General features: G+C 47.3%; 1 long non-coding RNA gene across 1 annotated transcript in view; it reads right to left on the bottom strand.

The window, feature by feature from the left end:
• LOC117199581 (uncharacterized) overlaps positions 1-8,895 on the bottom strand; it is a 43,422-nt gene extending 34,527 nt beyond the window's left edge. Inside the window, exons 1-2 of the long non-coding RNA XR_007475294.1 lie at positions 8,833-8,895; positions 8,521-8,586 (exon numbers count right to left, since the gene is read on the bottom strand). This is a non-coding gene — a long non-coding RNA (uncharacterized LOC117199581). The remainder of the gene's footprint in view (positions 1-8,520; positions 8,587-8,832) is intronic.
• Between the last annotated feature and the right edge of the window lie 3,112 nt (positions 8,896-12,007).

The raw sequence follows: 12,007 nt of genomic DNA, 5'->3' as shown, positions 1-12,007 counted from the left end.
TGATTGCTATTCCACAAATCTATGGCCCAGGAAGTACAAATTGCCTTAGCCTCACCTTCTCATCAAGACAATCCCATAAGGCAAGTGATGGACAAGGCAATAGCTTCCTGGACCATGGCTCAGGGTATTTCATTGCTGTAATGTCCTTTGCCCATATAGGCACTTGTAATAGTTATCTATTGCGTAACAAATTAACACGAAGTCAGCAGCTTAATACATCACACATTTACTATCTCAGTGTCTGTGGATCAGGAATCAGCACAGCCTAGCTGGGACCTTTGTTCAGAATCTCTCACAAGACTATAATTGAGACCTGACTGGGGTCTAATCTGAAGGCTCAACTGAGGAAGGGTCCACTTCCAAGCTCATCTGTATGCTTGCTGACAGGATTCAGTTCCTTTAGGGCTGTTGAGCTCAGGGCCTCAGTTACTAGGTGCCTATTGGCCAGAGGATGCCTCCAGTTCTTTGCCACATGGGTCTCCCCCAAATGGCAACATGTTTCATCAAAATCATCAGTAAAGGGAGTCAGCAAAACAGAAGTCAGAATCTTTTGTAATCTGATCATGGAAGTGACTTCCCCTCCACACTGTGGTTTTCTATTCATTAGAAGCAAATCACTTAAGGGAAGGGGATTACACAAGGCTGTGGTTGCCAGAAGGTGGGGTCATTGGGAGTTATCTTAAGACGCTGCCTACCTGTTGAAGTTCTACCAACTCTTTAAAACTCGAGCCAAATCCTACCTCTCAGAGATCTTTCCATATGTCTTATTAGAATAATTCTCTCTCACTCTGTAAGATCAACTCCCACTTTGCTTTATTTTTCCCTCTAGAGGAACACTTGCCTTAACACGTGCATCAGAGACACTTAGAGATGTCTGTCTTTTCCACAATCTTAGGGCCCCTGGAGCCCAGGAACCGTGTCTTTTCTCTGTCTTTGCATTTTTACACAGCTTAACAGAACAGAGGGGATGCTCAGGAAATGTTTGTTGAAGGTAATTGGCCAACTCTTCTGCTCCTTTAGAATTAGCTTTTAGCCTTCTATAGCAAACATAGGAAGTAATCCACCAAGAGGACGTTGATCTTGGGTGGCAAGGGAATATACGCTTTTCTCAGATTTTACAAAATCCAGCATTTGACATGCTAAGAAATAGGAATTTATCATGAACTGGAGCAGAGAGAAGCAAGTTTCTCTGCAAACATTCATGTTGACAACACATAAAACTCAACAAGTTAATAACAATAACCGTCATAAATAACATTTACCATGTCAAGAATTCTATGTCTACCTGCCTTGTACTACTTAAACGCCACAATAGTCCTACCTTGTTGGTGCATTTATTGTCCTCATTCTATAGGTGATAAAGGTGAGAATTAAAGAGGTAAGTAACCTGCCCAAGATTACAGAGTCTGGTTGCAAAGGCTATGCTCTTAACCACTCTCCTACGTGCCTCCTATAAATAAAGAATTTCTTTTTTCCGATACCACTTGAGAGTTGCCTTGGGTGTGTTCTAAAGCATAGCTTCAGGGACAGCTCATTGGTCCACACGCCAAGAGAGCTGGACTTTTGTTTCAGTTATGCCCCAAACTTGCAGCACAATCTTGGAAAAGCCACTTACCTTCTCAGGGTCCCAATTTTCTCTTCTGAAAACAGAGGCAACCTAGGTAATACCTAAGGTACAATACAACTCTAAAGTATATAAGATTTCACATAAACCATCACTGATATTTTAAATTGTATTGCTAAAATAGGTATTAAAATTAGACCATCGCTACTTTGTCAACAATCCTCTTTTTAAGAAATTTTTTACAAAGAGAGAACCATTTAAAGTTACATTTCAAAACGTCACCATGGAATAGAGAATAAGCTTCAGTTGTGTCATTTGGGACACTTTTTAATGAAACCTGTTCTAAAAAATCTTATCAATAAGTTATAATAGACTGTGTTCCCTATGCCAGACCCAGAGCTTCCATTACAGACCATTTAGAAAGATGAAAGAACATTCTGTCCAGGGGGACTTGGTTCTCAGAGCATCTAGGATATCACATTAAGCATCTGAAATACTCATTTTAAGTTCCTAACAGTGGATTAATGAATCTACAAAGAACACACTTATTAACAATGACATATGCTGAGGGATAATGACCCCAATCCCTATTCTCATCTTTCTCTTTCTGCCTGTAAATAAAGAGAAAAGGAAGGTGAGAGTGAAGTAACTTCCTACCCCAGCAGTCTTATCCTCTTAGTTGTGGTGGTGGGGTGGGCGTGGGGGGGAGTGTAATGGATTGAACACTGTCTTGGGGTCAAGTACATGGATCTAAGTCCTGACTGCCACTCACCTCGTACAAATCACCCAACCCCTCTAGCACTCCATTTCTTTGTTTTCAAAATAGGCCAGAGCAGCGATTTTCAAAATATTTCACAGAGCTCTAGGCATTTCTTACTCAGTGCCTGTGGGAATGCTCTTGGGTGATAACTGGATGAAAGCATTTCTCAGCTTTAAATATTTTTGTTAAAAAACCACTGGGCTGGTTGATCTCTAGAGTCTTTTCCAGTTACTTAGGTCTTGGAGGTGTTAGAAAAAATATCTATCAATTTTTTAAAATCCTTAAATTTAAAACTTTTCAAAATTCTGAAATATGTATATTCTTTTCTAGCTGAAATAATGTATGAATTGGTACCATCTTGTCAGATTGAGCCTCACTGGGGCCTCCTAAGAGTCAATGTCAGAATTTTCTGGTATAAATATCATCAGATTCCTAGAGCCGGAAGAAATCAGGAGAGATTCATTTAAAAAGGAAACTGAGGCTCAGAGGTCATGCAACCAGGAGTGAGTGGTACAGGCGTCAAGTTTTCAGGCTCCCAGTCCACGATGCTTTCTGCTACGCCAGGCTTCTTGCCCTGCCCTTCATCCTATGACATCTCTGCTTTGTAGTATAATTACTTGTGGGCATCATAACATTCTTCCTAAACTGTTAGATCCTGAAGGGTCAGGACTCTTCTGCCACCACAACCCACAGTTTATGTTTCATCTGTCATCTTCTGATGGAGCTGCAGACATTCGTCATCATCAGGAAAAGAAAAAGAAGACCTTGTGAAGATAAATCAATTTTCTTTCCTCTCGTGAGAAATGCAATAAGCTGGAACCCATCTCCACAAATTATGGAACACATGTACCGAGGTGTCATCTTCTGCAGAAAACAATGATTCACCCAAGTTTTCCTGACTAGAGATTTAAATTGGGCTGTCCATCAACTTGATGTCAACCAGCTTCTCCTATTCTGAGCCCCACATGCAGAAATAGAATCAAAACGTCTTCCCTCCAAGGGTGAGCAGGGCTGGGTTTTGTCACTTGGGCATTGCCTTGTAATCCAGCCAGTTGACAAACATGTAGCAAGTACCTACTGTGTGTCAGGCACCATGTTAAGGTGCAGGGTGTATGGCAATGAGGAAGGCATGGACCTCCCCTGCATTCATTATCCATTGTTCTCATAACAAATTACCACAAACTTAGCAGCTTAAAAGAGCATGCATTTATTATCTCACAATTTCTTTAGGTCAGAAATCCAGCACTGGGCTACAATCAAATGTCAGCAGGACCACATTCTTATGGAGGCTCTGGGGAAGAACTCGCTTTTGCATTTATTCAGGTCATCGGCAAAATTTCATTCCTTGTGTTTGTAGGACTGAGGTCCCCATTTCCTTGTTGACCATAAACAGGGGGCCTTCTTTGCTCCTAGAGGCTTCCCTGGGCTTTGCATGTGGCCTCCTATATCTCAGAATCAGCAACAGCCTATCAAATCCTTCTCATACTTGGACTCTCTCTGACTTCCCCTTCTGCTGCAATCTCTCTGACTCCAGCCAAAGAAAATTCTCTGCTTTTAAGGGTTCATATGAATAGATTGAGACCACACAGACAATTCAGGATAGTCTATTTTAAAATCCCCAACCTCAGTTATATCTGCAGAATCCCTTCACAACAATACCTAGATGTGTGTTTGATTAAACAATCAGGAGAAGGGGATCTTGGAGAATGTGATGGTTAATTTTATGTGTTAATTTGGGCCACAGGGTGTCCAGATATTTGGTCACACATGATTCTGGGTATGTGTGTGAGAGTGTTTCTGGATGAGATTATCATTTGAATTAGTAGACTGAGTCAAGCACATTGCTCTCCCCAAGGTGGGTGGGCCTCGTCTAATCAGTTGAAGGCCTGAGTAGAAGAAAATGGCTGTCCCTGCCATGAATAAAGGGAGTCCTCCTGCCTGACTGCCTTTGAGATGGGACTTTTTTTTTTTTCCTGCTTTCAGACTTGAACTGAAATATTGGCTCTTCCTGGATCTCAAGCCTGTTGACATTCTGACCAGAATACACCATTGGTTCTCCTGGATTTCTGGTTTGCAGACTGTTGGTCTTGGGACTTGTCATTTCCCATAATCAGGTGAGCCAATTCCTTATAATAAATCTCTTTCTCTATGTATACATCGTGCTGATTCTGTTTCTCTGGAGAACCCCGACTAATACAGGGAAACATCCTTGAACACACCCCTTCAAAGAGCTCACTGTGGCAGAACTCCAGCAGGGGTTGCAACTCAAATGCCTTCAGGGTCCGAGCAAGGATTTATGGGACAGGAAGTAACGCAATAGGGCAGTGGTGGGGTCTGTGGCAAAAGAACCTCAGAGAGGGGCTTCCCTGGTGGCGCAGTGGCTGAGAGTCCACCTGCCGATACAGGGGATGCGGGTTCGTGCCCCGGTCCGGGAGGATCCCACATGCCGCGGAGCAGCTGAGCCCGTGAGCCATGGCCACTGAGGCTGCGCGTCCTGAGCCTGTGCTCCAAAATGGGAGAGGCCACAACAGTGAGAGGCCCGCGTACCGCAAAAAAAAAAAAGAACCTCAGAGAAAGGAAGGTTGGAGAACGCTTTCACCTTTCACCGGAAAGAGACTTGCATTGAGCCTTGATGGTTAAGTACAAGTTGTCCAGGCCAAGCAGGAGGAAAGGCACTATGGACAGAGAGGACAGCATAAGCAAAGGCATAGCGTCCTGATAGTGCCCACGACTGCTGTGCAGTGGACAGGAGCCTAGGGGGCCAGGCGTGTAGCTCAAGGGGTAGGTGGGAGTCAGCCTTGGGAGGACTGCTGTCAGGACAATAGCCGTGCGGCCCTCATACTCCCTGAGGCACAAGGCAGGCCTGGGCTGAGTGCTTCAAATCAGTCAGAGATTCATTTCACTTTCTATAAAGGGGTTTCACTGTGAGAGATTGGAGGAATGCGGCCAGTATAGCCATGAAGACCTTGCTTCCTCTTGTTCCCAGCAGGCAGGGCTGACCTGCACACCGGGGCCTGGGCTGGAGGGGCTGGCCCCCTGGGGGCCTCGGCACCTCCTTCTCCCACCTTATTCATTCTCGCCGCCAGCACCCCTCATCCCTAATGATTTAATTCTCTTGATTGAATACCTGACACCTAGGCAGGTCATTCCCCAGCTTAAGCCTAGGAAAACCTGCCACCCACCCAGGTGCTCGGAGGCAGCTCCTATGGGGGAAAGGACCCAGGCAGGGTCTGTGAGTTGGGTCCATCTCCATCCTTGACCAGCTATCTTCCTGGGATCCCAGCCCCGCCCTAGTCCCAATTCCCATCTCCTGAGGAGTCATGGCCTTGGGCTGATTACCTCCCAGGACCTGTCCAGGCTCCTGAGTTCTGGGGTGACTCTAAGTGCAAGTCCAGGCTTCCGTAGATCTTTAGGCAGAAAGAGAAGAAATCCTATAGAGGCAGCAAAAGCAGAGTGAGAAATTGCAGGACAAAGACTGGATTTCACTTTTGCCTAAGGTTGAGGTTTGGAGACGTTGGTAAATAAGACTCTTTTTGGTTTTCCACACCAAGTTCAGAACACATCACAGAGAAAAGACACAGGAGCCAGACAGGGGAGCCTCAAACCTCAGCTAAGAAAAGTCAGGTTGAGGCAAGGGGCTCAGTGGTGAGACATCCGGATAATTGTACCTCTGAGTTAGACTACTGTGCCGTCCCAGCAACTAGCTCTCAAAGAGGACCCAGAAAGGGCTGGGCCCAGCATGCGCGGTTCCCTCTCCCAGGTGCCCAGTCGGGCAAAGGTTGCCCCCCTTCCCTGAGGAGGTATGAATGAGTGAGGGGGAGAGACCAAGAGTCTCACCTTAGTGGGAAACACAAGGGAAAAAGTGTTCCCCCCAGGAGTTGGTGAGAATAATGATGATAACAATTAATAGCATACGTTGACTGCTTAATGTACCAGGCTCTAAACGCGTTACTACCTTAACTTCTCAAGACAATCTCATGAGATAGATGATGGAGAAATTGAGAAAATGGTATGGGGCCAAAGGTCACATGCCTGGTCACCCACGGCAGGTTGTCTACTGCCCAAGTTCTCCTTCCAAACCACCTTGCTCTAGGGCAGCTCCCTCTTTACAGCTGTGGGACCCGAGGCAAAGCTCAGGACCATTCGGGTCTTGGGTCCCTTATCTGTAGAAAGAGAGTCACAGGAATACTGGTCACACCGGGTTGTGGTGAAGCGTGTGCACCAGAAACTCCTGTATTTTATAGTTAATCAGGTTGGAGAGACGAACGATGCAGTGGAAACAGCAGGGCTGCAGGGTCAACCAAGAGGCTCCCGAATCCTCACACTTCAAAAGAAATAATGATATCGACATCACGTAGCTCCACATCTGAGACCAGGACTATTGTGATTGTGATCTTAGACTATTATAATGATTACAGCGATCATGCAAAATGTCTAATAGCCGTTATTTTGTTGTCATTGCTGTTATCAGAGCTTTGAAGTCTCCTGCCCTCCTTCCCCTTTTAGGCTCTGAACTGCTTGAGAGAAGATGCTCTGTCTCTTCCCTCTGTATCCCCAGAACTATGATAATGCCTGGCATATAACAGTCAATTGGTGAATATTAGGTGAACTGAATCGGCTTCATTTCCCTCCTCCCCAAGCCCACCTGACCACGCAGCTCGGGTGAGGTCTTTGCACTCTTGTTCTCTTAGCATCCTGAGTTTCCACTTAGAAGAACACTCACCACCCTTGTAACAGATTGTTGAAGTGCTTTCCCCATCACACTGGCGGAGGTCTACGTCTTTCTTATTCACCATTTACCTCCACTCTCGGCAGAGTGCGGGGAATCAGAAAATGAATGTGACCCTATGCAATTCCAGAAATGACCGACAGAGGGAGCTCTGCTCTATAGCTCTTAAAGACAATGAGATTTCTGTCTTGTAAAGATTTACCCGTACTGAGTGGCTTATGTTATCAAGCATGTGACTTTAAGTAATGCCCTATTTAACTGTCTCATGTGAAGCTGCCCAAGCCCCACCTCTGAGCTCCCGGCATGGCTGGGGCAGTAAGACAGCCTTCTTAGGACTAAAAAGCCATTTATGCATTTTGAAGATACTGGAGCAACCCCAGTCTGGCATATGCAGTGGCCTAACTTTATTAGTGGAGTCTTCACATTTTTTTTTTTTGCTTTTTTTTTGTTTTTTTTGTTTTTTGCGGTATGCGGGCCTCTCACTGCTGTGGCCTCTCCCGCTCCACGGGAGCCGCTCCGCGGCATGTGGGATCTTCCCAGACCGGGGCACGAACCTGTGTCCCCTGCATTGGCAGGCGGACTCTCAACCACTGCGCCACCAGGGAAGCCCTTCACATTTTTGAATCAGGCATTCAAGGTGGTGGGATGCACACTGGCATGGGAATCCTGCTATTGTGCTCCCTATACAAGAACAGGGTTTTCCTGAGTGTTAATTATGCCCCAAGCACAAGGATATTAGAGTTGAAAAACCAAACCCTTGACCTGAGGGAGCTCAGAGTTGAAAGGGGAAGATAGACATGAAACACACATTTCAAATCCCAGCACCACACAGGGACAGGGGGAGGGGGGGCAGGGGCAGGGGGGTGGTGGGCAGGGGTCAGAAAACCCTTCCAGGAAGAGGCGTCCTTCAAGCTTAGCCTAGAAGGCGAGTGGACAGGTGCAGTGATGGAGTTGCTGACAGGAGGACCAGCAAAGAGCAAACACAAGGAGGCTTGGAGGTACACATCCTGCTTGGAAAATGTTAGTAAGCACACTTATAGTGAAGAAGCCTCCTGCAGGGCCCAGGTAACACAGGGTCTTTGGTACCAACAGAGGAGGTGTCACTGTATCCCAATGGCAAGGCGGAACTTCTGAAGGACTTTAAGCAGGTGTGTAATGAATTCAGCTTAGAATTTGAAAGATCATTCTTTTTTGTGTGCGTGTGGTACGCGGGCCTCTCACTGTTGCGGCCTCTCCCATTGCGGAGCACAGGCTCCGGACACGCAGGCTCAGCGGCCATGGCTCACGGGCCTAGCCGCTCCCGGACCAGGGCACGAACCCATGTCCCCTGCATCAGCAGGCGGACTCTCAACCACTGTGCCACCACGGTAAGCCTGAAAGATCATTCTTGACTACGTGGAAAGGAGACTGGGAGCTGGGGGGGGGGGGGCGGGGAGGGCAAGGGTGGCATCAGGGGACCTCTCTCACCTGAAATGTCAGAGTCTGGAAGAAGATGGTCTTGAAGGTAACTTTGGACTCTGAAATCCTCTTTTTCTACAGAGATAGACATAGTTGAGTCCTTTAGAGTGAACAGAGGTTATCGGAAACATATCACAACCAGGGGAAAGAAAAGTTTCCACAAGCCAGCGTCTAAAAATACCATTATTTCACCGGGCCTGCCGGTCCCACACTTATTCAGCGAGTCTGACAGGGTGTCAAGGAGCTGGTGTCAGTTCCTGTCTGCAGCTCCCGTTAAGAAGAGGCTCGAGGAGGTAAGCAAGAAAGGAAGATGTCACTCACCTTGCTTCACGGGCATCCTGCTGGGGCCACACTATCCCAGCAAAGTGTCCAAAGGCAGGAGGAATTAGAGTCAGTTGCCTGACTGGAGTCAGCCCAGATTTTCCTGAGAGGGAGTGACTTTGACTGTCTCCAGAAAACAGTCCCGCCTGCCTTTTTTTTGGCCACGCCGCGGAGCTTGCAGGATCTTAGTTCCCCTACCAGGGATCAGACCAGGGCCCCCCCCCCCCCGCCCCCCGCCCCCATCAGTGAAAGCCTGGAATCTTAACCACTGGACCACCAGGGAACTCCCCCTGCCGGCCCTTAGAATGCCAAGGGCTCAGGAAGCAACATTCTCTATCATTCATCCTAGGTGCCCCATACTCAGGAGGGCTCAGTTCTGCTCATGAGACAGGGTGGCAGTGAAGGGGACATCTGTGAGAAGGGGGCGTGGTCCTTAATTTGCAAGGTCACCAGATGCAGACAGCAGGAAGGCTGCTCCAGGGAGAGGAAATAGCATCTGTAGTACCCCCAAGCTGGGAACCATAGTGACCTAATGCATTCGTTCTGGAACAGGGTTCGAGTGTTGCTTTTTCAGTCACTGGGGCTCCTCTAATGTCAGAGGAGACAGAGTGTGCAAGGGGTCTTGATGCCACAGTGACGAGGCTGGTAGGACCCTATACACTAGGGACTCCTAGTCCTTGCATACATTAAATATTGGAAACATTCACCTCTAAAACCACCTGGTTCGGCAATTGTAACAAATGTACGTGCCTCTGGTGTTAACTAACAATTGAATGCCTTCTGCGGTGGCCACTGGACCGGCCACATAGCTGAGGACGGATGAGTCCAAGCGCATGTCCAGCTCTTGGAGTCTGGGCTAGTCCTAGGACTGATGCTGCTGTCCATAGTGGGAGAGGTAGTGGGTTGCAGAGCACAGCAGGAAGCATAGGGAAACTCTCTACTTTCTGTTCAATTTTCCTGTGAACCTAAAACTGCTCTAAAATATAAAGTCTATGTTTTCAATGAAAAAAAAAAAGCAAAAAACCACCTGGGTCTGGCAGGTGTGTGTGTGTGTGTATGTGTGTGTGTGTGTGTGTGTGTGTGTGTGTGTATTTTTAAAACTTGCCACAGAGTATATGCAGTATGGTTCTATGTGTGTACATTTGAAAAACACACAAGATACCACTATAAATTGTTTTGAAGCAATTATACCCCAATAAAGATGTTAAAAAATTGTTTTGATATTTATCTTGAAATTGTGAAAGTGTAAAAATATGGGCAGGAGGGCTTTATGCTAACTTCAATACAGAGATAACTTCTGGGAGGAGGGAGGTGAAAGTTTGGTACTACCTGCAGTACTTTTCTTCAAAGAAAATACGCTGTGACATTGTCTTTACTTTTTTATAGGTGTTTTAAATATTTCATAATTTAGTATTAAAATATGAAAACAGAAATCATTGTCAGCAGGAATGAAATGAGAGCTCTCTGCTGGAGTTCATTCAGCCTCTGGTCCAGCAGGGCTCCGCTCCCTGCCCCACCCCCTAGCTGGGGCATCCAGCCCCACCCCTACTCCCAGGGGTCCCAGTGGAGACAGCTTTTCTCCCACTCTCTTCCTCCCACTCTCTTTCTCCCAGAGTAGGTGGCATCTTAGAATCGAGCCACTTTCTCCAGACCCCTGGCCTATCCCCACCATGGGCCTTTCTGAGTCTGATCAGTGATGCAAAGATAGGGTCTGATGCCTGCATTGTCACTGGGTTCAATCCCTCTGCCACCTCGTCCTCCATCCTGGCCCAGGCCCTAAAAGTGACCTTCTGCTTTGGATACTGTTCTGGGAGTAGATGGGCTAGAAGTTGCCCCTCATGGGGTGTTTCTGATGCATGGGTACAAGATCAACCCCCTTGGGTGTAGGTGAGCCCTTCAAACCTCTCCCTTCCCTCTCTTCTTGGCCACCATCCCACCTGTAAACCCCTCCACCTCCCTATATTGCTCCCTGACCCAAATTTCCTCTGCTCTCCTTTCCTCCCCATTCCTCTCCCCATGCTCTCTGGAACCCCCTCCTGTGGAACAGAATTTCCATCTACCCTGAACCTCTCAGCCCACGCTCTGCATCCCACCCTGAGGCCAGGCTCTCCCCCAGGTACCATTTCCCTGACAGGCCCCTCCAATGAACGCTGCTTGCTCTCACGTCACAATCAGAGACAGGCTGAGCATCCTTCTTAGTCCCCGCAGCCCCCTCTAGACCAGCTTCAGATACAAACCTTTTTAAGAATCACATCCTCAGGCTCCCTGGTTCCATGGCCTTTCCCTCCTGCTAAGCACCTCCCAAGCTCCTGGATATTCTTTTATTAATGGAGAATTTGGGCACCTGAATTCCACCACGAATGACTTTGACTAACAGATTGCAGACGAGAGGGGCCACAGGCTGAATCAGCCTGTACACATTTATATGTTTGTTTTAAAGAAGGAATGTGTGATACTCAATTTTGCATCCATAACAAATACCATAAACTGGGTGGTTTAAAGAACAGGTATTTATCTCCTCACAGTTCTGGAGGCTTGAAGTCCCAGACCAAGGTACCAACCCGGTCAGCTCCTGGTGAGGGCTCCCTTCCTGGTTTGCAGATGGCTGCCTTCTTGCTGTGTGCTCACATGGCCTTTTCTCTGTGTGCACACGGAGGAAAGTGAGGGAAGGGGGCAAATGGGGAGAGAAAGAACTTTCTGGTGTCTCTTCTTACCAGGACATTACTCCCATCAGATTAGAGCCCCATTCATGTGATTTTAATTACTTCCTCAGTGCCCCATCTCAGATACAACCACACTGGAGGTTAGGGCTTGGACGTAGGAATTTGGGGGGACACAGACATTCAGCTCCTAACAGAAGGTGAAGGGCTTTAAGCACTGTCATTTGCCATAGTCTCCACCTCTCCCTATGTCTTCTCCCTTCCTGCTGCAATCAACTGTCTATGCATCATGCATGCCGATCTGCATGGTCTTCACTCCTGTCCATCTCAGCATCCCAGTTCAGCTACATCCTGAACTATGTTGTCACCCAGAACCCTTGAACCCCTGAATCCCATATAGGACCCAGCAATTCCATATCTGTCTGGTCCCAGCCTCCTAACTTTCTATCCCGCTGATCTGGGTCCATTGGATAAAGCCCAGAACTCTGCTTCTGAGTCCCAGGTCTTGGGATGGC

This window comes from Orcinus orca, chromosome 2 (assembly GCF_937001465.1).
Source record: "Orcinus orca chromosome 2, mOrcOrc1.1, whole genome shotgun sequence".
NCBI lineage: Eukaryota > Metazoa > Chordata > Mammalia > Artiodactyla > Delphinidae > Orcinus > Orcinus orca.
Note: the sequence above shows the minus strand (reverse complement) of the source record. Positions and strands in the feature narration are given on the sequence as shown.